The following is an 18,232-nucleotide window of genomic DNA, read 5'->3' as shown; positions in this document are numbered from 1 at the left end:
ATGTGGCTCCCGAGCTACACGTTGGTATACACCCTGGTCTACGGGTTGGGTGCAGAAAGGAGGGCAGTTGCAAGGTAAGAAACCCATATTTGCCATATGCGGTCATGTCTTTTCCTCAAAAACCACAATGTTAAATGTTTGTTAAATATTGATATAATAAGGAAAAGGGAATATTTCCTTCTTTAGCTGATGTCCAGCATGCAGTTTATTCCAATCAGCACATATCTCACTGCCTCTGTGCAATGTATAACTTTTCTGACAGTTTAAACTTTTTATTTTTAGCATCAATATTATAAGATTTCTTTATGTATTATGCAACTGTTTGAGATAAACCACTCTCCGACACAAACAGCCTGGTAGTTAGCGAGGAAACTTTTCCTCATTAAGGTATGTTTCTACGGTCAGTATTGACAATGCTTTGGATGCAGCTCCGTCCACAGCGCTGATGGCTTTTGTATGTGCTGTGATTCGGCCTGTGTTCATTGAACCATGCGGAATCACCGCATCCTATACATAGAACTGTGATATTTATCTTGCAGAGACTGAGCGTCTCCACAAGATAAATTGACATGCTGAGGTCTAGAAAGATGCGCCGCATGTATGTCTCTGCACGGAAGCCGGAGGCGTCCCTGCACGCAAAGTGTAGATGGGATTTCATAAAATCTCCTCCACTATGCTGTAACATCTGGACGCTGCGGATGTACACAGCGTCCAATCCGCAGCGAATACTGACCATGTAAACATACCCTTACATACTAGTACTTTATCTACAATCAGTAATGGCTTAACTAATTTTACTTTTTGGCTATCCAGAGAAAAGGATACACTTCTTGCAATTTATAGAAAGTATAAAATAATGAGTTTTGGCTGCTCAACACTTTCACAGTCTGAATAATATTAGATTGTGGCTTTACACTTGGTGGATATTTTCAATGCCTAAGTTGTTCTTTTCCAAATAAATGTCATGTTTCCCTGTAAATTAGATGAGCCAAAACATAGTGGAAAACCAATAGCATTTAACATACTCACAAAGGTGCATAGGACAGTCAGCACATCAATTTAAAGACGTTGTCCACTACTTGGACAACTTCTTCTCATACCCCTCACTTGACCCCCACAAAATAATAAAGCTTATACTCGCCTCCCGTGCCAGCACTGTTCCCGTGGTGTCAGCACTCACTCTCCCTGGGGCTCTCGTGCGGTGTTGTAACACGTGACACCAGGGCCCAATCAGCGCTGGCGTCACTGTCACCGCCTTTGCACGAATTGAGAATGAAGAGAATACCAGGGATCAGCGTAGACTTCCTCTTCATGTTCGATTTGTTTTAAAGGCGGGGACAGTGACACCAGCGCTGATTGTGCTCCGGTCACCACGTGTCATAAAACCGTACGAGAGCCCCGGGACTGCAAGTGCTGACACCTCTGGAATGGCACTGGCACAGGAGGTGAGTATAAGCTTTATTATTTTATCGGCGCCAACCATTTTTATCAAGAAGGGATTGTCCCAGTAGTGGACAGCCCCTTTAATCTAATATCAGAAAATATTGAATAAAATTGATGTTCTGGGCGTGGCTTGGACCCTGAGCTGAGCGGACGTGTCTGAGGAGAGCAGATATCTTTAGCCTTAGCCTCTAAAATCCCACATATTTTTCTAAAAGACTTCCCTGACCCCGGAATACAACAGCCCCATTACTTCCCATCACTGGGAAGCCACATTTGAAGGAGTCCGGTGTCAGCAGGTAGCGGGACGCTTTGGAAGAAGGACGCCATTGCTGCTCACTGACTGGAGCCAGGAGCCTGGTAGAGGACCATTACCTTGATCGGGCAGAAGGAGCGGCGATAGGAGTGCCAGCGCCGGAGTCAGTAAAGGAGACCGCGGAACGTCACTGAAGGGACTTGGTGAGTGAGGGAGTGACGGTGGAGTGGGAGGGAGACCGCCTGTTGCTGCGGCGGCCATCTTAACTCTGGAGTTGCTGAGAAGCAGACGGCCCGCGGCCTCGGACGCCTGAGGTACTCCCCCGCTCCCCTCCTCCAGCGGCTCCTCACATTCTATCCCCCTGTTGCGGTCTTAGCTGTCCGGAGTGGAGAGCTGAGGTCACCTTCGGCGGGGCTACGGAGGCTCCTGATACGTCCTCCCTATTTCAGGTCCCTATTTTGGCACCAAACGCCGCCATCTTGCTGAGCAGCAGAGACGGAGGCAAGAGACCACCTTTTGCTATAATATAGCAGCACAAGATCTGCTCAGCACCTGCGGGACCCCAAGTCATATCCCTACCCGTGGCAGAAATCTCACTAGGGGAGTGGAATTTGCCGATGGGAGATTGAGCTGCATGATGTAGCTACTCCTGCCTCACATGCCACCCCCGTGGCCATATATAAATTTTTTAAGCCCGCTTACATATATGGTCAAACCCAAAAAACGTGCTGGATTGCCTCTAGATCCAGAAGTTCATTCCGAAGACATGGATCATTTTCTAACCACAAATAGCCAACAAAGAAATACTTGATCCAAGTCCTCCTCCAAGATCCCTGGGGAATGCTCCTCCTCACAGGACTTTTCAGCGTCTCATAGCTCCCCTGATAGAGCAACAGATGAAGGGGATGATAATTCTGAATTCCCAGACGACTTGAATATACACGATCTTAGTAAATTTATCAGAACTCTTCCCACTAAAAAAGATTTGGAGATATTTGCTTGCAGAATTGAAAACTCTTACAAGAAGGAACTGCATGCTCTAAAATCAGAATTTCCCTCTAGAGTGGAAGATGTAGAGAAATCCCAGGAACTCATCTTGCAAGAACTACAAACCCACAGAGAGGTTATAACAAATCACACTATGAGACTAGATGACATAGCAACGGGACTGGAGGATCTGGAGAATCGCAACAGACGTAATAACATTAGAATACGTGGCCTTCCTGAGTCTGTAAGCCCATCTGAGCTGGACACCACAGTGCGAAAACTGTTGCTTGAAATCTTAAATGATAAGGAGGCAGGCTCTATAGAATTTGACTGGATCCACAGATCCCTTGGACCTAAACCGCAATCAGATTCCAGGCCTAGAGACGTCATCTGCAGAATACATTACTATAAAGTCAAAGAAACTATTATGTTAGCGGCTAGACAAAAAGGCACCATCACCTTTTGTGGAGCCCAGATTCTAATACTCTCAGATCTGTCTGGACGGACTCTGCAACTAAGAAGAGCCCTGTGACCACTTTTATCTCTCCTTAAAGAAAAAGACATCCCATATAAATGGGGATTTCCATTTCAGCTGATAGCTTTTAAAGGAGGGAAAACAGCAACTTTTCATAATCTGGGTGATCTGGCCACCTTCCTGGGAACTTTTGAGTTACCAATGGCTGGCCTCCCTGATTGGCCGAGTTCCCCCCAGCTCCCAGACATTCCACCGAGATGGTTGAAAGCTCAACATGCCAAACAACATAAGAAACATGGCTTCTCTCTTGGCCAGACATGAGGGGATTCTCCTCCCCCTTCTTCCTGTTTTCAGAGTATAATACCCTGCCTACACATACCCCGACAAGTTGCCCTGACTTTTGGATCGATATGTGTTGGGTTTGCCCGTGTTCAGTCGTATGGACCATTTTCAACCAAGTGGACATTTAAACTTATCATCTGCTATTAATATAATACTAAGGAATAGAAGGTCTAATTACCCTCTCTATAGTATATATTGTTCGGTTAGAGCTCAAATTTAATTCAAGTGGGGGCAGGCGTCGGTTAACTTTGATTGACCTTAGATAATGTTACTTACTTGTTGTTATTTTGTCTAGGCCATGGGGGTGACAGATAGAGGTTGGACCTCACCCTCGGCTTTTCCTCACCCAAACCGATGTGTCTGGTGGATTCTCGACTCACCGACCCATCACGATTTCTTCCTTTAGGACAGTGTTCATTCACCATACACTAAATTTCCCTTTCTCATCCTCAACCTGTTTGTTTCCTTCTCTCTTTCTTCCTTCTTAATGTTCCATTCCCAATTCCTCAACCTATTCCCCACCCTGCAATTACAAATGAATACACAAGGGATCTGGTTTCCTTTCTCATACAACCTATTCTTCAAACAACACATTGATTATGGCTGGAGTTTAAATTTTGTTCCTTTAATGCTAAAGGGTTTAAAAATACCGGAAAAAAGAAAGCAGATCCTGTACTCCAACCATAAGGATGTGTCTCAATTTTGCTGCTTCAGGAGACCCACTTTAAGACTGGAGTGACCCCTAATTGTACATCTTTTTACTACCCGAAATGGTACCATAGTACAAATCCTTATTCCAAGTCTAAGGGAGTGTCTATAGGTTTTCATAAGTCCTTCCTCCCAGAGGTCCTTGACTCGGTAATTGATACGGAAGGGAGATTTATTTTCTTGAAGTTGGCTTGGAGATCTCGTGAACTTATCTTGGCGAATGTTTATTTCACTAACCAGCAGAAATTTGGCTATTCATGCAAAAGGCTTCTAGAGAAATTTGCAGGCGACTCGCCGATTATCCTCGGAGGCGATTTTAACCTTCCAATGAATCCTCTAATTGACGTATCAATGGGTAAGTCCTCTTACTCTCCATCTTCTATTTAAAAAGTGAGAAAGCAGATGAGTGATCTGCGTCTGGTTGATGTGTGGAGGGCTCTCCATCCAAATGCGAGAGACTATAGCTTCTATTCACAAGTACACTGCACATACAGTAGAATCGACTACTTTTTTGTGTCCCATCCCTTGCTGCACCTGGGGGTGGGGGCGGAGGTGGGATCGGTGCTGTGGTCCAATCATGCGCCCATTTATTTTTCGATGCAACTGTACCCCCTTGTGAAGCCTAAATTCTCTTGGCGACTAAATGAGAACTTGCTGCAGGATCCGATCTGTGCCTCAGAGGTGAAACGAACTATCGAAGGCTTTGTGGTGGACCATGCTGTGGACCCCACGTCTCCTTCAATAAAATGGGAGGCCCTGAAGAGTATTTTAAGAGGCGTTTTTATCTCACAGGGTGCCCGTCTTAAGAAGATTCGCATAGCAGAAAAAGCTGATCTCTCCTCCCAGATCTATAAACTTGAGACACAACATAAACAGGATCTCACCCCACTTACTCTATCGAATTTATCCACAGCCAGACAAAAGTTACTTACAATACTAGGCCAGAAATCCCGTTGTTTAAGGGAGAGAACCAAGAACCGCTTCTATCACTTAAGTAACAAAAGGGGCAAATTCCTAGCAAGAGCCCTACACCCACGGGGCCTACAAACATTCATCCCATTCATCAGAAATGCCATGGGTAAGAAAGCTCACAGTACACGGGATATATTATTCAGCTTTTATGATTACTATAACTCCCTGTATAATATAAAAGGTCACTTTAAGGATCTTCCCGCCCACTTATTTAACGATAAAATCAAATCTTACATTCAATCAAATAAGTTGCCCGCAGTTTCAGGGGAGTGCCTAGCGGATCTTGAGGAAGATTTTTCAATAGAGGAGGTCGCCTCAGTGATTAGGGACCTGAAACCAGGCAAAAGTCCTGGCCCTGATGGTTATTCAGTAGGATTCTACAAACAGTTTTCGGATCTGCTGGGCCCTCTGTTCCTAACCGCCTGTAATTTTGTGGCCTCGGGGGGGGATCCTTTCCCCCACAAGTTCTAGCCGCTCATATAACGGTTATCCCAAAACCAGAGAAGGATCCCTCGTTATGTAGCAGTTATCGCCCTATCTCCCTTATCAATATAGATGTTAAAATCTACGCCAAAATGATCGCTAAAAGATTAAGTTGTCTTTTGCCACACCTAATTAACCAGGACCAGGTAGGTTTCATCCCAGGAAGAGAGGCTAGAGACAATACTATAAGATCTATTTCTTTGATAGACAGAGCAAACAGGACCGGTGACCCCATGTGTATATTTTCAATCGATGCCGAAAAGGCTTTCGATAGGGTGGGTTGGGATTTTATGTTTCAAACGCTAGAGGGTATTGGACTAAAAAAGAAAATGATGAGGAGTATTATGGCTCTTTATGAGTCCCCCTCTGCACAGATCAAAGTTAATGGCTCTTTGTTGGACCCCTTGCACATACGAAATGGCACAAGGCAGGGGTGCCCTTTATCACCCTTGTTATATGTATTTACTATGGAGCATTTGGCCAATGCAATCCGTAGTAATCCATCTATAAAGGGGGTGAGGATCCTTTCGGAAGAACACAAGTTAGCACTTTTTGCTGACGATGTGCTCATGTTTATTACTTCCCTATAACTACTATACTCAATATCCTTTCGGAACTACACAACTTTGGTTATCTGAGCAATTTTAAAATAAACTTACTTTCTCTTTCTCTTCTATTAAACATAATGTTGGTTTAAACTATATTAAGGTTCTGTATAATGTAACAACTCGGATACCCTTACTTCAGCACTATGTATATTCCATTTTAGTTAACAGAACGTGATTTGGAGAATCGGATTCTTAATAACCATGAATCTTATTGCCAATATTAATAGATCATTTCGTAGCTAATGGGTATAAAGTTAATAAGAATGCATTCTAGAAATCTGTCAATGATTCCCAATTCTCTTTTGAAAAAGTTAAATTGAATAGCATTCTCTATCATATAGGAGACCAAGAAGCCTCTACACAGGCTTATGTTGAAAACTTAATTATATTATTTCATGATTAACAGTGGTTAGAAGTGCCAAGAGTTATTGTGATTTGTATCTGTTTGTCACTATCTTAATTTGCAATGTATCTTTATATGCAACTTCATTCAATAAAACTGATTTACACAAAAAATCGATGTTCTGTCTATCTTATGTTCTTTTCTGAGTTTGTTAATTGCGTTTTTGAAGTAAAATTTGCTATTGGTTTTACGCTATATATTGGCTCCTATGATTTATAGAGAATCACGCCACTTATTTGGAGAAGAACAACTTAGGCATTGAAAATACCTGCCAAGTATAATGCCACAATCTATCATCTATCCTAAATGGATCCTGCCTGATTAGAATATCTACCAGAATAAAGTATTAAGACAAAAGTCATCTGTAAGATTGTTATGTCATCATTCAGAGTGTGATAGAATTGAGTGGCCCTAATCTTATTATTTTAGTTCAGTTGCAGAGTTTTTTGTGGACTTTCTGCTACTATATAGAACCAGTGTCATGCCTCCCGCATCCCCTTCTGGCTCTTTACATACTTACCTGTCCCGGCGCGCCGCTGCTGCCGCTTCTGCCGATTCTGCTGTCTCTTCTTCCGGCTCCCAGCGTGCGTGTCCTTCTTTTCGCGCTCCCGGGCTGTCCGCGCGCCGCCTGGTCTCTTCTGTTCCTGCCTCCTCGCTGGATCCTGGTTCTCGGCGGCGTGTGCGCACTTCACCTTCCCACTCTGGCTGCGCACGCGCACTCCCACAAGCTGATCGTCGCTCGCTCCGCTCTTCCCCTTCGTAATACTGGAGGGTTCCTGACCCGGAAGTGCTGCGCTACTCAGCCTAAATCAGGTAGCCTCTCCCCCTACTCTTTGCCTGATTGTCTATTGTGCTTCACACTAGCTTCAGGTCCCTTGCTTTCCTGAGCTTTCCTGTCCTGTATTTTTGCACTGTCTCATTTCCAGTGCTTCCCCATCCCGGTACCTCGCAGTAGCGCTTTCCGTGTGCCTTCCGTCCGTCCCTGTCTGCTCCTTGTTCTCCCATTTCCCAGTCTCTCCTGAGTTTCCTCCCTTGATACTCCTCTGTCTGTTTTGTTACAGTCCCTCTTGTACCACCAGTCTCCGCTTCCTGCTCTTTTCCCTCTCCTGCCTTCGTGCTTCTCCTACGTCCTGTCCCCGGGTATCAGCATCTGCGGCAATTGTCTCCTTTGCGTCTGCCCCTGATGCTCCCTGTATAGGAGGGGTTTACTAGGCCAGCTCACCCTTAGGAGGTTCGTTGTCGCGGTTCTCCGGGTTCACCTTAGGAGTTCCACTAATCCTACAACCAGCTCCACTGAAAATCTGATGAAGAGACTTCTTAAAACTTTTACTTAATTTTTTTGCTATTTTTTTATTGTGCTCTGAATACGCTGTAACATAAATTTATAGAAACTACTTATTATTTATTAAATTGTTTAAGGGATTTTTCAGGAATAGCTTTATTCAGCATATCGTCTCAACTTTCTGTGGGTCCAGAGCTGCCTCTCTGATGTTTTCTGGTGATTGTATGCAAGCTACCGTAGTAATATCACAACTACAGAGCAGATCACCGCTGCAGCCAATCATTGACCCCAGCAGCACTGCCTATGTAGGAAGCACGAGCCACCTCAGTGAGTGTCAGCAGCTGTGTGGTGCACTGTAGTCATGATGTAACCTCTGCAGCCTGTAAACAATCACTAGAGTAGCGGTGGAGAGACAGTACTAGACTCGGGGAGAGTGAGTAAAAGCTCTTTTATTATTTACACAAGGTCCTGGCCAATAAGACCGAGAAAACTCCATTAATGGAGGTTCACAATAACATTTGCCGAAAAAGAGAAGAACATATTGGGTGTGCAATCTTTTGTATACGAATAAACATAATACCATTTTTGGTTGCCCTAGTTAACTTGTGACTGATAAAGTAGTTTGGATAAACCAATGTATTTACCTCTGTAAAAAAAAATCTGGACAGAACTTTCATTGGAACGACCTTAGTGGCATCCAAGTCAAACAAAGCTCAATAACCTTGGTTTTGTCATGATAATTGCATAATTTAAAATAAAACTATGTAGACTATGTGGATTAATCTTCGATAGACGATCTGCCAGGGATATTTCAAAGAATTTCAGTGTACAGGAAATAGGCATGGAAGACTCTATCAATAGACCATTGTTATCTGGCTTCTTGATGAGTATAATTACAAATTTGGAAGCAAGCCCTAGCTACAATCAAGAGCAATAAAAAAAAGACCAAACTCCTGAATGAGAAGATTTAGATTAAAAATGAGCTTGATGTTTCCAAACCCAATATTTTCGGCTCGAGAAAAGTAATGAGGGTTTCCTGTTTTTCTGCACTTGATATCACTAACAAGTGAGAACATAACATGTTGACCTAAAGCAAAGTCTATACCTTTCTCTACTGGAATTACAGTCACTAAGGGTAGCAATTTATCCAACTGTTGATACAAAATACTACAAAGGGTCATCACCAAAGGAGATGAATCAGATAAAGTAACATAATTAATAATGGACCTCAGTGCCAAAAGGAGGTTTGTATACACAACAGCCTCCTGACAAGTATCCCAATCTTGCAATGTAAAATGATACATATATCCTTACTATGTGATCTTAGAAGTGAAGGAAATATGAATTATTACAATGACACGTTGTGTTTATAAGGAATATATCACATGATAATTGGTGGCGGACCACCGGCTCCCGACACTGGGCAAGGTGTCGATCACAAGATAAGTTAGAGCTGATTACACCCAACCCAGTGGGACAATTCTAGCATTCACAATTTAACCAAATAAAAAACGCACTCATATTCCCTGGGATATGAATGGCTTCTTCCCCTCCTCCACACAACCAGATTAGCTCAAGACTTTGATATTAAAGGGAGTCTGTCACTCCTAAAATTCTTATTAAACTTATTATTATGCAGTGATTTAGAGATCTTAGCCCCTATAACAATCATACTGCACAGTACTTGTTACTGGTAAAGTGCCCTAGAAAAGAATTTTAAATGATGGAGCTTCAGTGCACCCTTGGTGCCGCCAAGAGCTTGGTACTCTGCTACACCCCTTCATTTACATCTTGGTGATTGCTGCAGCTTCTGAAGGACAGCGCTGGCTTCCTAGACCAAATGTTGCTCTGCTTGTGTGTGCTGGCCATGAGCACCGACGTTTCATGGTGGGCATGCACACAGTGGCCGGGCACATTCTCATCCATTGCTCCTCTTTTCCGACACGTGTCGCTGCGCTGGCTCTACGAGATGTGTCGTGAGTGCCTACAGAGAGGAGGGGAGAGCTGAGAAGTACTACTCCTGTCTTAACTGCATCACCGAATAGGTGATTATCCCCACTGTCACCAATTATAACATTTTAGCCACTAATATAACAAACAGTGCCACCTTATCTTCAGGTCTTGCATTCTGTACAGGGTCTTCATATTTATATGGGAGCTTTTTATGAGGTTTCAGAGTTCCACACCGCAGGCACATTCTCTGACCTTACATTACTCACTCACTGCGCTGGTACACAGGAAGTGTTAGTGAACGACTTCAGAAAGGGCGAAGTGCGGTTCCTGACTTCACTGCATCACCAAATGATATCCTCATTGCCACCAATGCAAAGCATTTTAACATCTAAATATAAAAAGGTGACATCGTATCTACATGTGTAGAGCTCTGAAACACCATACATATATGAAGCCCCCATACATATATAAAGCCACTGTACGTAATTCAACACATGTAGATAAAGTGGCCCTTTTTCTAAATTAGCTGCTAAAATGTTCTTATTGGTGGCAATGGGGCTATCACCTCATTGGTGATGCAATGAAGGCAGGAATCGGACTTCTCCGCCCTCTCTGAAGATGTTCACCGCACTTCCAGTGTACAAGCACAAAGAGCCAGAAGATTAAAGGGGTTGTCTGGCCTTAGACTACAAGTCTGCAGTCACTCTATGTGATCCTCACAACGCGCACTGCAGGCTGTGAGGATTCTCCGTTGCAGGAAGCCAGTGGTCATGTGACCACAAGTATGCAATTTGCCTACTTCCAGCCACATTCCAACTAGATAGTATCCGGCCTCGCTCAAAACACTTGCACTGGGTGAGGCCACACCCATCTAGTCAGCACATTACTGCATATATGCAAATCCTATATTTGGGGTCACGAGCCAACCATTCCTGCGCCAGCATTGGAGAATCCTCACAGTACGCACGTTGTTAGGATTCACAAGTCGGCAGTCACAGAGTGACTGCAGACTTGTAGCCTAGGGCCAGACAAGCCCTTTAAGGTAGGAGAACGCACTTGGCCACTGTGTGCCCTCCTACAATAAACTGTGTGTGCTCACTACTCACAGCTGGCACAGCCAGTTTTAGGAAGTCCCCAAAATGCAAACTGATGGGACACAACAGTGCAACGAGCTCTTGGCTATGCCAAAGGTGTGCAGAAGCCCACTAATTTCATAGGTAAAAGTAAGTATAAGTTTGCAAAAGAGATCTCTACTTACTCAGTAAAACAACTATGTTTTTTTTTTTTTTAAAGAGTTGTTATGCTGAGTTAGTAGAGATTAGGGTTGAGCGAAATGGATCGTTCATTTTCAAAAGTCGCCGACTTTTGGCAAAGTCGGGTTTCATGAAACCCGACCCGATCCCTGTGTGGGGTCGGCCATGCGGTACGCGACTTTCGCGCCAAAGTCGCGTTTCGTATGACGCGCTTGGCGCCATTTTTTTTCAGCCAATGAAGGCGCGTGGGCAGAGTGATGACATAGGTCTTAGGGGCGTGGACGCCTATCGCCATGTTGTCGCTTGTGCGAGAGAGAGAGAGAGAGAGAGAGAGAAAAAAAAAAATTCCCATTGGCTTTGCATTGGGTTTCGTGTTTCGGTCGATCCTCGACTTTTCGCCATAATCGGCCGATTACACTCGACTCGACTTTTGAGATAGTCGGGTTTCGCGAAACCCGGCTCGACCCTAAAAAAGTCAAGGTCGCTCAACCCTAGTAGAGATGTCTTTTGCAAACTTATTTTGTGTGGACAAGGAGGCGGTGACCTGGGTAGGCATCATGATTTCTAGAAGGCTGTCACACATTTAATTTTGTAATGAATGCAAACCAATCTTGTCAAGTAACAGGTGTAGATGGTTTAACTTAATGGAATGGGTAAGGATGTTTTTATGTACTGTTCATATGCCTATAACTAAGAACTTTGTTCGAAACGCGTCAGGCGTTTAGGGGCTGCATCCACACAAGATGATGTTTTTTTCCTTGACATGAAAATAAAATATTGAAGATTTTTATGAAGAGACGCCTGGTGCTTGAACTTTTTTCTCCTTTTTTTTTTGCTAATGCATACACAGTATGCAGACATGCACACACATACAGTGAGCAGACATGCACACACAGTGTGCAGACATGCACACACATACAATACGCAGACATGCACACACACGGTACGCAGATATGCATACACACGGTATGCAGACATACACACAGTATGCAGACATACACACAGTATGCAGACATGCACACACATTCAGTACGCAGATATGCACACAGAGAATTACAGAAAGGCGCACACACAAAATGCACAGACATGAACACACAATGCACAGACATGCACACACACTATTCGCAGATGTGCACACACAGTACACAGATATGCACATAGAGCACGCAGACATGCACACACATACAGTACACACATACAGTACTGATACATATCCAGCACCCCAGGGTCCTGGTTGTTGCAGTAATATCATTCTCCTGTAGGGGGGAGTGATGTTACGTTTGGAGGCAAAGAAGGACAACTGCATCCAGGTATCACAAATATGCAACATGTTTCACACTCCAGGCCACCAGGGGGAGCTCTGCTCCTATTTATTAGGGCACTCCTCACACTTAGGTAAAACTGGTTGCCTGGGGAGGAAGTGAGTTAGTTGCTGCCTCAGCTTTGCTCAGGTAGTTGGTCCCTGAGAGGGGCGGGATCCTGAGAAAGAAAGAAAGAAAAAAAAAAAGGAAAATAAATATATATATATATATATATTCTCAGGGATTTTTTTTTGGAGGGTTTATTGTTTTTTTTGTTTTCCACTGTTATCTCTTTGATTTCACAGACTCTTGTGAAATTACCACCAAACATAACAATCCAATCAAATCCACCCACGGCTCAATGGTTCAAAACATCAGTAGCAGGATCCTGACAAAGAATAAATGTCTTAACACCGTAGGTTCTAGCACTCCCCCAGCTTGCAAAAGTTATTCATTTGCTCAACTAATCTTTTTAATGTGTTTTTTTTGTATTTAGATTTTTACATGTATGAGCAATGGTTTTCAGTGCTATACTCAATTATATTTTATGATTGGTTCATGTGTTTTATGATGTACGTATATGTTTGAATATGTGTTTAAGTCAGATTCCCCACCCACTGGGTGTGGTGTTTTTTTTTTAAAGGAGGCGTCTCCATGTGCCTTCTTTTGCTATAAATACAAGACCCTGTATGTGTATGTGCATTGACTGTCCCGAGGAAGTGGTGTGATCACCACGAAACGCGTAGAAATAAAGTCTCTTCTCTATTACATCTATTTGGACTTCTTTGGTACATTATCCTGACAGGCAAGCAGCGCAGTCTGATGCCCCATTCTCTTCACCTTGCAAGGGGTGGGATCCTGTCAGAGATCGAGACAGAAGGACACGGAGCTGTGCATGCCCTGAGAGCTGCAGCTCCTAGAAAGAGACATTGAAGGAGAACTGTATTGTAGAGAGGGTGAAGAAGTCATAGCAAAGGAGTGGATTCCAGGAGGGGAACAGCCCTACACAGGCTGCCTCCTTCTGAGGCGCAGGATCCCGGTAGCCGGAACACCGAGGGAGCAACGATCCTTTATGCCTTGCTCCAGAGACCAGCAGGACAGCTAATTTCACGTTACCTGTCCGCCCCTACACCCAGGAGGCAAGGTGGCACCCCTTAGAGGCTGGGGCATGATAGAGTCCCTGTAAAACGCCTCAAGCCACCGGTCATACGGGTTTGTCCTATCCATCTGGGGGACAGAGAGAGAGACATAACATATACAACATCTGTGAGGACCTTATGAGAAGCTTAGCAGTAAGGGACTACAACACCACGGCGCTAGAGGAAGGCTACTGATTTCTACCTGGATAAGGGGACTCTAGACATGCCTCCAAACCGGCAGGACTCTGTCTGCCCTGTGATCTGGTATTCTGGACTGTGGATGCTGAAGCCTTCAGTAAAGGTAAAGAGACTGCAACCTGGTGTCCTCGTTCTTCACTGCGCCTCTCACCATCCTACCATCTACACACTGGGAAGCCCTGGGAACATACTTCATCTGTGGGAAGGTATACCATCTAGCTGCCATAACATCACCCCAGCGGACCTCTTAAAGCAGCGTCGGTCACACTGACCGACTACCACAGGTGGCGTCACGAACATAAACTCTATCCCTTTAAAGACCTTTCCCTTTTACACGGACGTCCCAGGGCCACGGACCGGGTCAGCCACCGTGACATCCCCGTGTGAACCGAAGGATCCGGTACGGTGTACCCCATGGCCCCATGGGGGCGAGCCACATACATACACATACAGTGTGCAGACATGCACACACAATTTTCAGACATGCACACACACAATTCGCAGACGTGCACACACCATACGCAGACATGCACACACATAAGGTATGCAGATATGTACACATACAATAAGCAGACACGCACACATACAAACATACACAGATAAGTACACATACTGACATACGTACAGATAGATATTTGAAGACAAATTCACATACATGTGGCGAGTTACATACAAGCTCTGGCTTGTCAAGGTAAGGAGACTTATTCGCCGTGCAGTGCTCCTCTGGGAAACTCTGGGAAACTTTATATGCAATTTGACTCTTCAGAGAGAAAGAGGACTTGAACTCTATAGCGCCATCTATCGGAATTAGCGATCCTGCAAGTCACAATCAACCCTTTAATGAGTCTTGCAATATGACTTATGATAAAAGCCAAATCAGTATCTCAATTCGCAGACATGGTGTTTCGGGCTGTTGGCCCTCGTCAGTGCGAAGCATGAGAACTGATTTGGCTAGGTGAGAGGCTCTGGACTGGGGTCTTAGGGGTAAGGTTTCTCCTTGTGGAGAGTAACATACCAGCTCTGGCTTGTCAAGGTAAGGAGGCTTATTGGCAGTGCAATGCTCCTCTAGGAAACTTTATATGCAATTTGCCTCTTCAGAGAGAAAGAGGACTTGAATGCTATATAGCGCCACCTGCTGGAAGTAGCGATCCTACAAGTCATAATCAACTCTTTAACGAGTCTTGTAATATGACTTAGGATAAATAGCCGAATCACTATCCAGAGATATGCATGTACATTTTTATGCTTATTTCTCATGAAGAAATATCGCTGATATAGAGCCCAGTGCACAATAAAATCTATAACTCAACAGGTTTACTAGAATATGAAGCACTCTGTTATTATTATTTATATGGATATTTGCCACTTCTTATTTTACAATTATTTCTAATAATTTTTTTATTTTAAAGGGAACCTGTCACCTGAATTTGGCGGGACTGGTTTTGGGTCATATGGGCGGAGTTTTCGGGTGTTTGATTCACCCTTTCCTTACCCGCTGGCTGCATGCTGGCTGCAATATTGGATTGAAGTTCATTCTCTGTCCTCCGTAGTATACGCCTGCGCAAGGCAATCTTGCCGAATCCACTGCGCGCAGGTGAAGAAAAAGCGCGCGATCTGCGCTATTACCCTTGTCATCGGGGGGGGGGGGGGCCATCTTCCTGAGGCCGCGCATGTGCAGATGGAGTGCTCTGCTGCACGGGGCTTCAGGAAAATGGCCGTGGGATGCTGCACGTGCGCAGATGGAGATCGCGGCGGCCATTTTCCTGAAGCCGAGATGCACACACCACTATGCCACCAACGGAAAGCTGGGGAAGAAACAGCGATGTCACCACGCCCACCTGACCTAACCAGCCTGATTGACAGGCGAAAACGGCGACTTTAGTAATGCATTTCGCAGCATAGGTGGGGAATCAGGGTACACTACATACACTATTGTAACACACAGCGCAGGCCCTATTTAACAGTATTCTAATCTCAATATGAAAAAACGGGGTGACAGGTTCCCTTTAAGAAAATTATCTTTTGTTTAAAACAGTTTTTTTCTTTAACTTACTATGGTTTTTTATATCAATATCTTTATTTAAAATGAAAAATAGTACTCTTGCAATCAATCTTGAAAGTGGTCAGTGTAGGTATTATAGACTTTAACATCCTTTTGTTTCAGGACGAGTTTACAACATGTTCCTTATCATCAGAGGCAGTTTTACAATCACTGATAATACCTTTATACACAGCTGATAAAACTTGATCCACCATTTATAGTTGGGAATATCCCATCTCTTTTACCTTTCACAACAACCTTTGCACACACTCATTAGATGCTGCAATACAAAAGATAGGGTCTGCATCAATCTATTGCTGTTCATGTACATGTGCATTTCCTGAAACAATTGGAAGTCAGAGTCTAAAAAAGCCTAAGTGGCTAAAGTGAAAATTCATAAAGTGGTTAATTTTCTGGTTAGCTCCAACAAACCTCATTGGCATATGTTTTAAGTTATTTTCTGCAAAAAATAATATCCCAAAACACTGCAACAAACCTAGTAAAATTGAATAAACTACATGGACTGCCAAGTTTTATCCAGCTGGCCACGTCAAAACGACGCACACCGACGCATCCACATACAACGCATGTCCCTGTGTACCCAATGTTAAAGATAGGAACACAGGACGCATGCGGAAGTAGGCGAGCTTAAAGAAGTCCGCAGCATGGTGCTGCGGACTCAAACGCTAATGTGAACTTAGCTTTAAAGGGAGAGCAAATCTGGCCATACCCATAAGATAGCTGTCTGGCAAATGCTAATGTGTTTTCTGCTGATGCCAGACAGATGGTACGGCGGTTTATCTCCACCGAAAACAAAAGGATCGGGTGTTGAAATTCAAAGTGACCCATCTCTGATAAGATATTTTACAAAGGTTCTTATTTTCACATGTACTGTACTACTCATTTATGTAAAAATGAAAAGTTACTCGTTTAGCATTGTAGCCAATAAATTGTCCGCTGACCGCTATCTAACGCGGTTGGGGAAATGATACACTATTGTTAAAACTTATTAAAGTACAAATTGATGTTGTGATGATAGTAACATTGCAAGGAAGAATTGTTTTCAGCATTCATGAAGGCAGACTAGGGCCCCTTAGAATCATTTTAATGCCGTCTAACCTACGGAAAATATAAAATGTTGACACGTATGAAGTTCTAGCATTACTTTTTATGTATTTATCTTGAATTTTCTGCATTTAATATAACTGACTGTGTATTCTATGCAGCATCGTCCCTGATTCTCCATTTTGTGAAATAGATCAGAGGAAGCTGCCATTTTATACAGTAAGTAGTTCACAATCAATGTATATTATACTGGAGACTGACATTACTGTTACTGTTACAATGAAGCATGCATATGAAAAGCCATTGTCCATTCAGAAAAAGCATGGCTTGCTATTACTATACCTAACCACAATCATTGCTGTGGTCATTACTGAACTTAGACCAAACAGTGCACAGTTTAAAAAATAGAATTAAAGTTTTCTTCCAAAATTACATTTAGGAGACAATAATAATCAGATTATAAAACAATTGGGAGTGAGTGAGGCAATAGTGCGGACACATTAGATTTCAGGTTCCATTAGAACGGTGGATGGATATTGTGGTTGTTGTGAATGTGTGTGCATATATATATAAAATATATTAACCAGCATTAGAATATATGAAGATTTTTTTACCTGTCAGAAGAAAACAACGAGCAGTTCCAGTTATGGTTTGATCATCATTGAGCCTATAATATATATTCCATATTTGTGTTTTCTACCTTTTCTGACTCTTCCTTTCTTCCCCAGAGTGGCCTCTTGTGTTAACTTTTGTCTTTATGTTTCTCCAAAAATGCGGGCCTCTTCCTAGTATGAATTGTCTTTTGTCATATTTTCTTTGTATATTGCTTTTTGCACCATTGCTTGCTCTTCTCTCTACTGCACACTCTTCTCTCCCTCCTCTTGTTTTACTTTGCATCTGTTTCTCTCCTTTTCATTGTTACCTGACTTCCTGCCCAACATAACTCTCAATACCATGCTCCAACCACAGACACATGCTAACCATTGTGTCGCTGATATTATATCTGTAGTTCAAAACCTAAGGGTCCTATTTACAGTGCTCGGCCATTTCTTAGGTGTTTTTGACCAGCAGTGTCCACATCGATTCAAGAATACGTAGCCACTTACATTTTCACTTACTTCCAAGTAGTAGATGTTTGAATGGTGCTTTATATAGTTTTTAACTTGTGCAGGAGCCAAACAAAATGTAAGGCTTCCTAATCACGTCCATCTACTTATTCATGCATGAACCTGTTTTAGGACTACAGTGCGTGTATCTGTCACTGGCAGGAGCGGGCTGGGCCCGATGGCAGGAAGGCAAATGCCCCCCGGGCCGCTGCTCCAGCAG

General features: G+C 43.4%; 1 protein-coding gene across 3 annotated transcripts in view; it reads right to left on the bottom strand.

Annotated features, from left to right (window-relative positions):
- The window catches only part of LCK (LCK proto-oncogene, Src family tyrosine kinase), a 178,563-nt gene extending 160,764 nt beyond the window's left edge, over positions 1–17,799 (bottom strand). Inside the window, exon 1 of one of the 3 annotated variants that reach the window (XM_069757039.1) lies at positions 17,521–17,799. The gene's annotated coding sequence lies outside the window, so the exon portion shown is untranslated. The remainder of the gene's footprint in view (positions 1–17,520) is intronic. The other 2 variants (XM_069757037.1, XM_069757035.1) reach the window with 2 other exon arrangements.
- Positions 17,800–18,232: the final 433 nt, after the last annotated feature.

Source organism: Ranitomeya imitator, chromosome 3 (genome assembly GCF_032444005.1).
Source record: "Ranitomeya imitator isolate aRanImi1 chromosome 3, aRanImi1.pri, whole genome shotgun sequence".
NCBI classification, from domain to species: Eukaryota; Metazoa; Chordata; class Amphibia; order Anura; family Dendrobatidae; genus Ranitomeya; species Ranitomeya imitator.
The sequence above is the reverse complement of the archived record's forward strand: the minus strand, read 5'-3'. Positions and strand labels throughout refer to the sequence as shown.